Here is a 15,421-nt window from a genome sequence, read left to right as displayed (position 1 = left end):
TAGAGGGTCACTATGAGCCAGGATTGACTCAGAGGCAATGAGAGGTATTTTGTTGTTTAGTTTTGTTTTTAGGTGTTTCATCTGTACTTTTATTACAGTTCATAGCTCTATTGGGTTGACAGTTTCTCGATAGTGTAGTGTGTGGTATGAGCAGTAGATTCTGTAAGCATAACCACACACCTCTCATCAGTCTCTCCATGTTAGTAAGCCCCATAGCTAGATGCCACGATATGTGGGATTCTGTGTCTGTTGAGCAGATATTTCACAATTCTCTGAATAGTGATGCTGATTGAGACTTTGTGGGCAGAAACAGCAAACCCATAGAAAAGAAGTACTTATCCCTGTGAGGACAAACTACTGGCTTTTCAAAAACATAAGGTAATTGAGACAGTTGACCAGGCAAAGGCCCTGTCAGTTCCTTGAGGAACAATGTTGTGTCTGGGATCTCACCATTGTTCTCTATAGCGGTCACGTTGAATATTATGAGACATTAACTGTATTCACCTCAGTAGATATGAATCAATGCTACAGAGTCCTCTATATCTGCCATTGACATCCACTTGCCATGAAAATGTCCATGAAAACAAACAATACCTTAGAATTATTATGGAAATTGTTTTCATCTTGCAAGCTCCCTAAAAGTCTCCTTGAATGAAGTTTTTTGAAGCACTTATTTAAGACATATATGATATATCTTAAACCTTAGTTATTATGACAGTATGGCATTAAGGAGACGGGTGCTGTTAGTACTGTTTTCACAGGTAATGGAAAACAGTGGAGGATGAAACTCCTAGTACTTTATCATGAATCAAAGAAATGAAGTCAAGTGAACAAATAACCTTTATTTCCTTCTCTTGTGCTTGCAATAAAACTAAATACTTTTACTTAAAAATGACATCAAAAATGAAACTTGGCTACTTTTATTAAATCTCAACGTGTGAGTCAATGTCTTTTTTTATTATATGTAACAAAAGAGAATGTATACCTAAAACATTTCTGCTGGAAGTCAAACTTGTACCATGTTTTTTGAATAAAATAATTTGTGCAATTATTTGAGTTGAAAACTGCACTAACTACTGTATCTATAACAGTCCTCTTTTGCCTGAAAGAAAAGGCTATGGAAAAACTATGCTTATACAGATGTCGGTGTTTAACTCCTAACTCTCCTTCCTTCACTATGTTAGCACCCGCCCACATGTGTAACTTAGAGGAGCATAGTGAGCTCTTTCAGTTCAAGGAGAGAATGAAACTCAAAATGGAGGAAGAGAGAAAACAGAGGAAGAGAGGAAAGCATCCTTCCCACGTGCTCTCCCCTTCTCATGCGTCAGAACCCAGTGAGCCATGAATGAAGTGTGGAAGGAAGAGACTTCATTTCACCTTGACTGAAGGCTGGGCCTGTTTTAATTTAGGAAGTGAAAATTTTAAATTTATAAAACAGGATATTTTAAAACTGTTAGTAACCAGGTGACAATTTTTATTAATATCATTATAATTTTAGAGTCAGCAAATAAACCAAGGCATCCATTCAAGTATTCATAGAGGTTCGGGACAAAGACTTGCCCCATCGAATGGGTTGGAGCAGATAAAGGTACAGGGTCTGGTCACACCAAAAACAATTCAGTATTCTTGTATACATTTTTGAAAGAATTCTAATGGAAATGCCAAGATTGTGTTTTTATTTAAGAAATATGGGTGCAGGTAAATAATTAATTAGAAATACATATAAATAAATACAAATATAAGACAAAATATACTATAAATCATATATGGTTAAACAGTGTAAAGAACATTACATAAACATGATATGACATCAAGGTAAACATGAAATACAAAAATGGAAATACAAAAAGGAAAGTCATCATAATTATAAAATATGAGTGTAGCAAAAGTTCTAGGCAATAAAAAGGATAGATATTCATATTTCTATATTAGCATTTTCAGGTTATTTTGCAATATAACTCTATGGAGAATGTAGCAGCTTTGTACAAAACATATCATAGAGAGTATTTATAAATAAAATGTCCTGAAATTTTAGAATCTGAATTAATGGCAGAATGCATATATGTTTTAAAACACTAGAAGAGATAGAGGAAAATATTTCTACATTTAATATAGGAAATATATGACTTGAAGGAAAACAAATACCAAAATTTGTTAAAGTTATTTCATAAAAATAAAATTTCAAATTGTGTGTTTTGAATGTATATGCAGTAGTTTTGATGTTGCTCTTAATAATCATAATAGGCACGGGGGAAGCTTAATTTTAAATGTACACATACATAGGACCAAATGGAAAAATATTCAGGAGACCATTTTTTAAATTATTATAATTTGTCTTTTTACTGCCAACTGAATTTTACTTCGTGAAAGCCGATCACACTTCAGCAGAATTTTTTCACAATTTACTCTGTGTTAAACAAGAAGTTTAATAAATAATGACAAATTTTCTTAAATATTTTTTGGGGATGAGGAAAACATAATAAATTATGCATAGACTTTTAAATGTAGAATAATTTAAACTATAAGTACCATCTGTGATGCATAAGGGAAGCAGTAAATGCTCACTCATATTTAATCTTATGGAAAAGGAAAGTCATTTAAATAAACATAGGAACAAAGAGCTTGATGCTCACACCAAGGTCGCAAGCAATTGAAAATACCAAATAAACAAAAGCTAATTATATGAGGGCGTAAGTATTATAAAAAGAATAACATCAAACTTCATTTGAAATTAATATCAGGGAACCAATCATTAGACTCATAAAAATGTGAAACTATTTTTCAGCTTCTAAATCAAAAAAGTAATGAGGTACATCATATGAGAAACAAAAATAGATTTCGTTTAAGTGAAAATTTACCTAGAAGTCAGGCTTTGCTAACAACCAAATAAATGCCTTGATGCTATTCACCCTTGTAGAAAAAAACCTAGTCCTTGCTGGTACTGATGCTCCATGGAGGAGAGTGCGGCGGGTGATCCTGAAGCTATTGCGTCCCAGCTCTTAGCACTGACACACCAGGAACTTTCTTCTGGGAAGTACAGTGGGGCTGCCGGTGTGATATGCAAAGTGAGTGATTGCGACCCAGAGTGTCCTCACTAATAATCTAAGAACTGAGTGCTCTGCAAAATAGAATTAATTTTTTTCTGTAGATTAGAGAAGGACACAGCATGAGGGAGGTTTGTGTTTTATTTGAAGAATGAGAGATTGCCTGGCTTCAAATCATAATTCTGCATTCAGCATATTAGTGTTGTTTTGCATTGACTAATTAAAATTGTTTGCAAAGGCATTGTATTGTCAGGTAACTCAGTACATTACAAATATGTCTGAAGAGGAAATATAATATTCTGTTAGCAACTTTGCACATGGTAGTTTAAGAAGGTGGATTTCACTGTATTCTGGGATAAAGGAAAGAGATAACTTTGTACAAAGTGATTTCAAAGAGTTTGTGTAAAATTAAATTAGCTTTTCATTCCATTTTCCACAATTGTCGGTCGTCTCATTGGTTTTCAACCCTTGTTGAAATTTCACAATAAGCTTTCTCATCACTCACAATAAACTATAAATCGTCGGCTTAAAATATATCTTCTAATTTGGGCTTTGATTACTAGGCCCAGGCTCATGACCTCACCCAGGTGGGATTAACCCAACCAATGGGGTCAACCAACACCATCAGCCTCACCTCCCCAGCCAGAGACTTGACATATCCTGGCTGTCGCTCTCTTTTACCCTGTTCCTGGTCAGTCGCAGGCCTTAGGTGAGGGTCTCCCTCCCCCGCCTGGGCACACATGCGCCCTCTCCGGGCCGGCCAACTGGCTTTCATCCTCTAGGTTTCTAGGGCTTCGGGCCTCCCAGGATCCCCCGAGATCTGCACGTGTGGGTGCTCTTTTCCAGGCGGTTGTTCATGCCCAGCTGTGAACTCCATCACAGCCTCTGCGCGGCTGGGAAGCTTCCCAGGAATAGCAGGAACCCTTTTGAGACTGTCAAACCTGAAACTTGTCCCGTCCTTCATTAAAAACCCACTTAGATGACAAAGCAAGCTTCAGCATGCATTCTTTCATCAGGTGAAGCCAAGAGCCGAGGTTTAGTGAAACGTTCCAGAAACCTTACCTGTGGGCCTCGTGTGACTCGGATGGAAACCTTGGAATAGATTCCCTGCCTGTCTCTGGGTGCACCTTTAGTTTCAGACTGCACCTCACCCCCCCGGAGAGACTGGAAACCTGGCGGTCGGTCATATCTTCTGTATGGGACTTAAGCGGCAAGGGGGGCGGTTTGAAGAAAACGCCGGCCTCTTTCAGGGAGATGGGACCTTCTGCTTCCAGACAGGTCTGCAGACTTTCTGGGTACCACTTATCCTGGGCCTTTGGAGTAAGAGAACTGCCTGGGGCCACGTGGAAAGGTTGGTGGCAGGAGCCCCTTTCCCCTCCCCCTGCGTGTCTGCCTCTCTGCTCTCTAGTGAAATCCTCGCCCTGGTTGCCTGTGATGCGGCCAGAAGACTCCAGCCTGCAGTTTGGGGGAACTTGGTCCCCAAAGTCCTCTACTTTTCAATGTGTCGCTCCGTGTTCCTGCCAGCAAAATTATCCGGGGGAGCATATAAACCCGTGAGTCTCTGCTGGATTCTGACCCCAGGCTCCCTGACCCCTGACTCCCCTGCACAATTCAGTTACCATTTTCTTGCAGGGTAGCCAAGTACACGAATCTACTACCCTCATCGAGATGGCGCCTCCCATTGTCTGCTGCCATTTCGTTGTAGGGCAACTGCGCATATGGTCTTCTACTGAGCTCAGCAAGATGGCTTCCAATGATCCATCCAAGTTGAGGGAGGGGGACGGTACTTAGTGGCTACCCTCGCCCCGTTCCCAAGAGTTGGCCCAGCCATGTTCCCAAGAGGTTGGCCTTGGTTTTCCCACAGATGCCCCTGTTTTCTCCTGTTCACAAACAGGTAGCTTGGTTGTGTTTAGGGGTTGCTTTGGCCTTCAGCTCATGTGTAGTTTTGGTTCTCCTGCTGGTTGGTTTGCCTTTTGACAAGTCTTGGAAAAAGGCATTTGAAAGCCAGATGTTAACCCTGCTGTTTTGAAAGAGTTTTAGCATAACAGCCTCTGGCCTCTGGCTTCTGGCCTCTGGGCCATTTACATTCCTGGTCCAGCTCCACTGTGACAGTGTATGTCCAGCCAAGGATCCCAGTTTCCCTATTGTGCACCCTAAGCCAATTGACAGGTCTCTCGTATTCTGCAAAGGTTTCAGAAAAGGCCACTCACAAGCCAGTGGTCACCTTTGAAGGCTATTGTAAGGCCACATCAAGCAGTGTCCCGTCTTCAGAGGTTCAGGTGAATTACTCATGCCAGTAATTCCCTCCACGCACCCTGGAAGGTCAACCAGGCTGATGGCCCACCAATCCCTTGCTTGCTGTCTAGAAAATTGCCAGGCCCTAGTCTGCTGGCAAAGACTGGTTCCCCCAAGTCCCCTCCCTTGATCAAGGTCACCTATTCAAGGTCAGGTTCCACGGAGCCTTAGATATGGCTCACACTTGGACTCCAGTTATGACCCCAGGGCACTGAGCTCACGTAACTTCTCTGTTGTTGTGTTTTCTAGATGGGTAATGAAGGATCTGTCCCCAGTGGAGTGGCACTACACTGCATCCTGTCTCATTGGCATAGATCTGACCCACAGATGCTAGAAAAGCAGAAGTTAATATCCTTCAGCAACACCTTCTGGCCTCAGTACAGTCTAGGTAATGGGGAATCCTGGCCAAAGAATAGCACACTTTCCTTCCGACCCTGATTCAACCAGAACAATCCTGCATAGGGATGAGGAAGTGGGCAGAGTTCCAAGGGTACCAAGGTCCCTCTAAGGGTCCCTCAATCTGAAGGCCATTCTACCCCCACTGAGCCACACCACCTTCGGTCAGTCTCTGAGCTTGTAGAAGCTGAGGGGACAGGTGGCCCCACCAAAGTCCTACCCTTAATAAAGACAGCTTGGGAATTTGGCCCCAGGCATTTCACAATCCTTTAATCCTAATTGAACATAGGAAGATTAGGAGTAACCTAGGCAGTTTTTCAAACCGTCCCAAACAGTACATAGAGACCTTTCAGCAACTCACCCTAGCCTATCAGTTGGCTTGGAAAGATGTAATGATCATTCTGGGGGAGACTCTGACAGACTTTGAGAAAGAGTGAGTGCTGAAGGGAGTTAAAAAGTTTGTAGAAGATTTACAGCTGATGAATGATAAGTATCCAACAGGAGAAACATCTGTGCCTCTAACCAAGCTCACCTGGGATTATAATGATCCCAATGAGCATGGGAACGTTTTCTGGTATGTACCAAAAATTGACTAAAGTCAGGATGGCAAAAAGCCATCAACTATACAAAAGTGACAGCTATTAACTGAGGGCCTAATGAAAGTCCTGTAAGTTTCTTAGAGGGCTTAGAGAAGCCCTGGGGAATCACACCACTGCAAACAGAGACTCCTATGAAGGGCAAGTCCTACTCAGGGACACATTTCTCACACAAGCCACAGCAGGCATTTGGGAAAAAGCCCAGAAGTTAGTGCCTGAACCTTCAGGAATTATTCCAGAAAAGATGGCCACTAGTGCCAACATAACTTTTTACAATAAGGACAAGAAGTAGGAAGTCAAGGAGAAGGAGAGAATGAAGAGCATTAGGCATACACAGGTACTGGTTGCCATTGTTAACCAATGCCTATCAACTGACTCCCAGTTTTCCAAGACCCCCTGAACAATGCCATGTGCGCCATCACCCAGGTCACTGGGCAATGAATTGCCCTAACCAGAATAGGCCTCCACACAGGTCATGCGACCATTGCAAACAAACTGGTCATTGAGCAGCACTCTGTCCTATGGGAGACAACTGGGAGGGGAGGCACCCTCAGACTAGTGTGCAGCTGCTGAGGATTGAAATGGCCCAGCCTGGACAGCCAAGCAGCAAGAGATAGCAGTTACTGATCTGGAGCCTAAGGTGAACATAGCGATGACAGGCAGGTTAGTAAATTTTCTCCTAGATACTGGGGAGGCCTACTCTGTCCTTACCCCCTTCTCCAGACCCCTGGCACTGCACATTTGCATCATCATGGGAACGGCAGGAAAACCTGTAGTCAAAGACTTTATGGAGTCCTTAAGGTGACTTTGGGACAACCTTTATTTATCTCATAATTCCTAGTAGTCCCTAAATATCCAGTCACTCGTCTAGGCCAAAACATATTATTTAAGCTACATATCTACATAGTTATAGTGCCTCATCCTAGTCCCACTGTAGCTATCCAAATGTTCCTTATGACAGAGGAACTGCAAAGCCCCATACAGGAACAGTCAGAAAGTGCCATAAACTCTGAAGTCTGAGACACGGGAGTCCCCAGCAGAGCTAAATATGCAACCCCTGTAAAGATTTTCCTAAAAGACCCCACCCAGTTTTCCCACCAGTGCTAGTACACTTTTGTATTAGTCTAGGTAGACTAGAGAAACACATTCATTGACACTCATATGTGTATATGAAAGAGCTTTATATACAAGTGCAATTGAATATTGAGAAAACATTGCAGCCCAGTCCAGTCAGATCAAGTCCATAAGTCCAATATTAGCCTATATGTCTGATACCAAACTCACGAAGCACATGCAATGATGCTGAATGCAGGAAGATCACAGGTAAGTGGGAGGGAAGTATTGTGGATCCAGTGGGGGTGTAAGCAGCTCAGCACTGGTAGGGGTCTTCACGTAGCTTCTCTAGCTTCCAGGTCTGCATCAGGGTAGGTCCATGTGGCTTCTCTTCAGGGATGTCTCCCAGGGAGTGAGCTTTGTCAGTAGAGAGTCTCCAATGGAGTGAGCACAGAGAGTGTGCATCTCCCCATCCCAAAGATTAATTAGCGGAGTTCCCAGAATCCTCAGAAGGCCATGTCCACACAGAGGCCTCATTGGCTATGACATGATTGATAGAGTAGACTCCACCCCTTCAATCTTAATCCTCTCAAGTCCAAAATTGACACCAGATTATGTAACTACTACTATTTTTTTGCAACCTGAAGCCATCAAAGAATTACAACCCCTTATTAATAAATTTCTCCAGCATGGACTTTGGTCCCTATCAATTCCCCATGTAAGACCCAATATTACCAGTCAAGAAAAAATATGGATTTTATTAGCTCTTCAAGACCTTAGGATAATAAATGAAGCAGTGATCCCAATGCACCCAGTAGTACTTGACCCCTATATATGCCTAGGGAAAATTCCTAGCTCCACACAATGGTACAGCATCCTCGACTTAAAGGATGCCTTTTTATGCATCCTGCTGGACCCACAGAGCCAGTTCCTTTTTGCCTTTGAGTGAAAATTAGAACAGGGGCAGTCCCACAAATTTTCCTGGACTGTGCTGCTAATAAGCTTCCAATATAGCCCCCTATATTTGGGGCTCTAACCCAGAACTTAGCTGGTCTTACTCTAGTGGGGGGTGGCACAGTCCTACAATATGTAGATGACCTCATCATCTGCTTCACCACTCAGGAACAGTCTGTCACTCATACAGTACAAGTTCTAAACGTCTAGGCAGAAAGAGGCTAGAGAGTCTCCAGTGGCAAGGCCAAGCTAGATCAATAGGAAGTAACATATTTAGGACTTGTCTTATCAAAAGGAAAATAAGGGCTCTCCCTGGAAAGAGTAAGGGCAATTATAGACCTGCCTGGATTGGAAATGCAGACACCGCTCCATGCATTTCTAGGCCATATGGGGTTTTGGAGAATCTGGACTCCCAACTATGGGCTCCTAGCAAAACCCCTATATTGAGATGAGAGGGAGACATGGAACAAGCCACAACTCAGGAATTCTGCCTTTGACCTGATGGATGGTGGTTGAAAAACAACTCCTACTGCCACAAAGGTACTGTGTAAAGTTGTAAAGTCTTCCAGATGCCACCCATCTTAGTTATGCAGCCTCCTTGACCCTGCTCACTCAACAGTTCTGTGGAGCCAACTGACCTTGGATTATCGGGTCCATAACCGCTCATTGTCCCACCTGCCAGACCAGCAGTCCCCATGGGGCACTTAGAAGTCACCTTGCTCAGCCTACCCAGCTCAAGGCATCCTACCCTGGGGAAGACTAGTAGGTAAATTTTACCCAGGTTCCTGCTATCTAAGGATTCAAGTATCTTCTTGTGTTCATAGACACCTTTACCAGGTGAATTAAAACATATTCCAGCCATACCGAGAAGGCTCTCGAAGTGTGGTAGTAATCTGTTGTCTGTTTGAGAGACTTAAGAGTGAATGGGTGGAATCTAGCCTGTCAATCAGGTCACAGCTCAATGATCTCACTTGGAGGTGTTAAGGAGACAAATAGCTCGCTGGAGGTGGGAAACACGCTCACTCCCTGGGAGACATTGCAGCTGACAAGACACATGTGGCTACACTAGTGCCCCAAGCTGGGGGAGTCATGTGGAGGTCTATGCCTGGGCTTAGACTCTACAATGCCACTGGATCCACAAGACTTCCCGCCCACTGACCTGTGATCTTCCTGCATTCGGCATCATTGCATGTGTTTTGTGAGTCTGAAGATGACTTTATAGATTGATATCAGAGATAGGGGCTAATATCAGACTTATGGACTTGGTTGCTATGTTTTCTCAATCTTTAAATGGTCTTGTAATATAAACCTCTTTCCTATAAACATGGGTGTCTATGAATTTGTTTCGCTTGTCTATCCAGAATAACAAAGTTTCTGAAAGGTTACTTCAAGATGTAATCCCTGGATTTGGGCTTCCCAAATCACTGTAAACTGATAACAGGCCTGCTTTCATCTCTCAAATCACTCAGGCAGTCTTTTAACACTTAGGAATAAGCTATCGCCTCAACTGTGCCAGGAGGTGGCAGTCCTCAGGGAGGATAGAGAGAATTAACCAGCACTTGAAGCTAACCCTCAGGAAACTGACACAAGAAACTCAGATGAACTGGCAAGAAGCACTGCCAATAGTTCTGTTACATCTTAGAATTGCCCCATGGCCACCTTCGCATTTGAGCCCCTATGAAATTTTATACGGGTGATCTTGCCTTGGAACAGAGCCAGCTATAGACTCTGAGGTAGCTTTAATACAGCAATATGGCATAAAAGTAACTCAGGGTCAGGAGGCATTCCATCAGCATAGGCTCATCCAGGCCCAAGGGGAGGAAAAACTACCACCCTTATGCCTGCCTGGAGACCTAGTTCTTATAAAAGCTTGGAAGGACAGGTCCCCTGATTCCTAGGTCCAGCAATTCTGGAAGGGTCCCTTCCCAGCAATTCTGCCTACCCCCACTGCTGTTAATTCCAGGGCAAAGTGCTTGGACCCACCATTCACAGGTGAAAACATGGAAGTTGTCATAACCAGACCCTCAGAAGCTGAACAAACAGACATGTACTCCTTGGACAGTCTTAAGGTGGTGTTTCACTGACACCCCGAGACAGATAAGTGCCCTTCCTCCACAGAAAACCCCACCTTAGACCCACACCAGTCTTTAAGCTAGTAAATGCTTTCACAACATTCCTGTGTTTTTGAAGTAAACTGGCACCATTCCTGTCAGTCCTAAGATTTCTTTTTCCAATCTTCCCTTGTCAGTGACCCCCACCTTCAAGGACACTGCTACCTCACAGCTTTGCCCCAGCCTTACCTAAACAGTTCTCCTGCTTTGTTTCGTCCAGAAGTCATCAGGTTGCTAATGACACTGAGTCAAGTGTGCCAATCCCAGGATCCCCAGCCCCTGAATCATCCCAACCTCTGACTAGGAGCTGGGAGAGAGTGCAGCCTTCCCATAGCTAGGATATTTCAAGCCTCTGGCTGGGAAAGCATTGTTGACGGTATTGGTTGACCCCATTTGCTAAGTTAAGTCCACTTGGGTGATATGAAGAGCTAGGGCTAGTTTGGGCACCCAGGTGTACCTCCCACCTGGCTTAGGGGCTTCATTATGAGTGTGCTCAGTTGGGGTCTTCATAGGTGTCTAATGGTTGCCTGATGTCTTTTCAACCTCCTCCATGGGGGCTTTTGCAAGCATGGAAGGGGGAACCTCACAGTCTCTAAGCTAGCTACCTAACACTATGTTTTACCATATTTTTATATTGAGCCCAAAGAATATTGCAAGCACATATTCAATAAATGGGTGAATCAATGACTAATCATAGATTCAGGGCATCAGTGATGAAGATCGGATTCTAGGACAACAATAACAACAAATGTAAGTAATATCTATGGCAACAAATGTAAATACTATCTCATCCTTTTTTTTTGGTTGAGAATGACTCTGATCAAAAATTATTTTCAACTCTCTCAAGATGTCCTATGCAACAAATTTGTCCAATGTAACTTGTCTTGTAATTTCTCCACTGCTGGTTCTCTGAGTATTGATTAAGGATCAAAGCAAGACAAAATCCTTGACAACTTCAAACTTTTCTCCATTTATCATGACATTACCTATTAGTCCAGTTGTGAGGATTTTGGTCTTTACGTTGTGTTGTAATCCATACTGAAGGATGCGATCCTTGATCATCATCAGCAAGTGCTTCAAGTCTGCCTCGCTTTCAGCTAGTAAGGTTATGTCATCGGTATAGCCAAGGTTGTTATAAACCTTCCTCCAATTGATGTCATATTCTTCTTCATATAAACCAGCTTTTCTGATCACTTGCTGAACCTACAGATTGAACAAGTGTGATGAGAGGACACTACCCTGATGCACACCTATTCTGATTTTAAATCATGCAATATTCCCTTGTTCTGCTTTCCCCACGCCTCTTGACTCATGTACAAATTCTACATGAGCACGACCAACTGTTCTGGAATTCCCATTCATCACAAGGCTATATTCATGGTTTGCTATGATCCACACATTCAAATATTTTGGCATAGTAACAAACAAACAAACAAAAGAACCCAAAAGTAAATATCTTACTGGTATTCTCTTCTTCCAACAAAGATCCATCTGACATCAGCAATGATTTCTTTTATTCCTTCCCATTTTCTTTTCAATTGATGGTTTCCTCTAGTTTATTTTGTTGTTGTTGGTTCTTTTGTGTCTGCTTATTGGGTATGCTTTCCTATGTATAAAATCCAGCACAGGTAAATCTCTAGAAAGAGTAAGTGGATTAGTGGCTTACTATGGGTACGGGCAGGAAGGTGGAAGCAAAATGGGGAGCTAAGAAAGACTATAAGAAGAACGAAAATGTTCCAGAACAGATTGTAGTGATGATCGTATAACCATTTTAATAGGACTGAACTATTAAAGTGTATGATGTGTGAATTATGTCATAAAACTATTTTTAAAAGAAAGAAAATAAAATGATTAGGGTAAAGAATGTACAGATGTGCTTTATACAATTGATGTATGTATATTTATGGACTGTGATAAGAGTTGTATGAGCCCCTAGCATTTTAAAAAAACTATTTTTAAAAGATATACACTAACATGCTTAACTTTGTTCCTGATTTACTACTCCATACCTTATATTTTGTTATTGCTGTGGTCTATATCATCATCCTCTGCCTTCTAAATCACTGTAAAAAGTCTAAAGAATCTCATCAGGTTCTAAACACTATTGCTCTAAAGAAACTTACTCAACATTATCTAACACTATGCTTCACAAGTGTGCTTGACCACAAAATAGACATACATATATATATATGTATGTCAATAATTGTGTATATATATATATATATATACAATTGTTGACTTCTATTGCAAACGCAATCTATTTTGAAACACTTCATATCAAGTGTCTAGTTTTGCTATTTCTTCAGTGTAAAGTGCAATTGACTTCTACTCTTCTGAAATATCCCAGCAGTACACATCAGGTATAAATTCTGAATGGAACGAAAATTTGTCGATATTAGAGGTCACACATCAATCCCAAACTGAAACCAAAGTCCTTTTATTGATAACCTCACACATAATCAAAAATGATTATTACATGAATATGTCTAACTCAGTCTGATGATCTTGTTTCATTACCAACAGTTCTCTAAACATTAAATTTCAATTTGAAATATTGAAGATCATATTGTATTTCCCTACAACATAAAATTCAGGTACCACCTTGGTTTTAAAGGAAGATAGAAAGTAGTATGATCCCAAATAGAATCATCTAGCAGATGAAACAAGTAGTAGGCTTCACACCACTTCCACACGTGAATTGTCTGTTTCTTCAAGTAGGTGAGTTTTTGAACACTATGTAAAAATAATATGTATTTTTATATGTTTAATCACACTGTTCTTTTCTGAAATATGATGATGATAACTTAGTATTGACAATTCTTACCCTATAGCCTGGTATATGACAAAGTAAAGTCACTCAGTGAGTAATAGTGGTATAAATGATTAGAAATGCTGCTGGGGAAAAATGCTCTCAGGTGTGTGTGATTTTTATAATTATGGGAATATAAGTAAATGAAAATAGCACAAGAGAAGGATTCCATATATATATAACAAAAATAAAATAAACTCACCTGGGGGGTGGGGGGGAAAAGAAAAAAAAGAAACTCACTGACAATTTTACTGTCATTACTAGGGGAAATACTTAAAATTATCTTTTAATAAAATTTCATCCTCTATAAAACAATTACACAATATGTAAATATAAATTATGGCATTTCTTGGAGTTTTTAATCAGTCACAAATACATCTAAGAATTAATTCAACTATTTAGAAAATAGTTCAAAAGAATGAACAGATACAACGCTGAATGCTTGGGACAGATGGATTCTGATCAAGAATCTAAGTCATAGCAATTTCTGGACCAAATATAGGAAAGCTTATTGCATTTGCCTAAGAAATCATAATTATTTACAGAGGAAAGGGTATGACCAAATTAATTTGGCAGAAAGGTGTTCTACTCCTTCATGTAATCTTTAAATTGTGAATTAGAATATAACTAATCTGAATGTCTTATTACCTTCCTTTGAACTACATGGTTCCTAGATATTACAGTCTTTCTTTTCATTCACCATGAGACCGGAGAGCTATTTATTGACTTGGGGGGTTAGTTATGCATGGGAAGCATCCTGAGTCCAAGAGGTCCGTAGTTCCCAAAAGAGACTCTATCTGGCCTAGGACAGTTCTGAACACTTGACAATGTTTTTGCTAATTCGTCCTAGATGGAGTAGCAAAGGCATCCCTGGCAGAAACACTTGGGGACACTTGTTTTCTCTGTTCTAGGCTCTAGCCAGCATTTTATGAAAACAGGAACGTAAAGCTTAGCCATGCCTTTTTAAAGGGAAATGAAAACAGGAAGCTAAACATGGGTCATCATTTCATTCAGCTTCAGTCGTGCAATCCTACCTGATGTGCATTTTCCGTTCACTGGCCAACTCCACCGAAGAGCAAAGTGACGTTTTCATGGTGAATCCTTTCATTTGCTGATATCATTCATACTGCGATGATGCTTTATTCAAGGCTAAGTGATAAGGACCAATAATTTTCCACATTGGAGCTCTATTAAACCTGGCTGAAGAATATTTTACTCATCTCTATATATTCACAGAGTAATTGGCTTTATTGTTAGCATATGATTTTTGCTGTTGAATCTTCTTACAAGTAATTTAGTTCTGATAACATATTTAAAAGATCCTCTAACAATTCAAACACATTATTTAAGACTTAGAGCTTTAATAAGTACTATTCAATTTGATCTGATTTAATTAATTTAATTAAATTTGACTTAATTAAAGATAAAAGAAAATACTTGATAGATGATTAAAAATATAGCCCTCTTATTTGTGAAGTAAACATGTCAAATAGGTAATAGTCTATTCTATTTTTAAATCTTCCAAATTTTTGGAAATAAAATTACTGACCACATGCAATGTATTTTATATTAACCCATCCAACTCATGTAGATAGTTTACCTCGTCCTGGATGATATCTTTGTTCTGTTTAAGGTACAATAAAAGAGTTTCCTTAAGATGGGTTTATGTGTGTGTGTGTGTGTGTGTGTGTGTGTGTGTGTCAGGTCAGTATGGATCAACTCCAACTTTGTGGCATCTAGCAACAAAAATACATAAAATATGCATGACTTTGAGTATTTTTTATGAGAACAAAAGTTCTGTCAGGATACTTGGAAACAAGGATGGCAAGATTTTGCTTCATATACTTTGGATAAATTATGAGGCGTTTCTTAGGCTGGCTTCTCTAGAAGAGGAAGAGAGAGAGGTTGTTATCAAGACAGGGATTCACAGTTTTGTAACAGCAGGCAAGTGCCAAGGCTGTGAGTCATATGTTAGGTTGGGCATTTCTCCTGAGTTGATAAATACAATGCCACAGACTTTAGGCAATAGAGGTGAATAAATGAAAGATCAACAGGCAATATGGCAGGCTGCTGATGACTTCCAGGGCTGGCGAGCAATATGGCAGACTGTAGCTGAAAGTGAGCAGGGCTCAAAGCACTATTTGCTGAAGACCAAGAATTACA

At 40.8% G+C, this 15,421-nt stretch overlaps 1 long non-coding RNA gene across 1 annotated transcript; it reads right to left on the bottom strand.

The window, feature by feature from the left end:
* Window positions 1-2,055: 2,055 nt before the first annotated feature.
* On the bottom strand, window positions 2,056-14,407 carry LOC142449968 (uncharacterized). The gene is made up of 4 exons (XR_012784898.1): window positions 14,293-14,407; window positions 11,911-12,085; window positions 6,494-11,652; window positions 2,056-6,463 (listed from the first exon to the last, which is right to left on the bottom strand). It is a non-coding gene; the product is annotated as an uncharacterized LOC142449968 (long non-coding RNA).
* Between the last annotated feature and the right edge of the window lie 1,014 nt (window positions 14,408-15,421).

Source organism: Tenrec ecaudatus, chromosome 6 (assembly GCF_050624435.1).
Source record: "Tenrec ecaudatus isolate mTenEca1 chromosome 6, mTenEca1.hap1, whole genome shotgun sequence".
Lineage (NCBI taxonomy): Eukaryota > Metazoa > Chordata > Mammalia > Afrosoricida > Tenrecidae > Tenrec > Tenrec ecaudatus.
The sequence above is the reverse complement of the archived record's forward strand: the minus strand, read 5'-3'. Positions and strand labels throughout refer to the sequence as shown.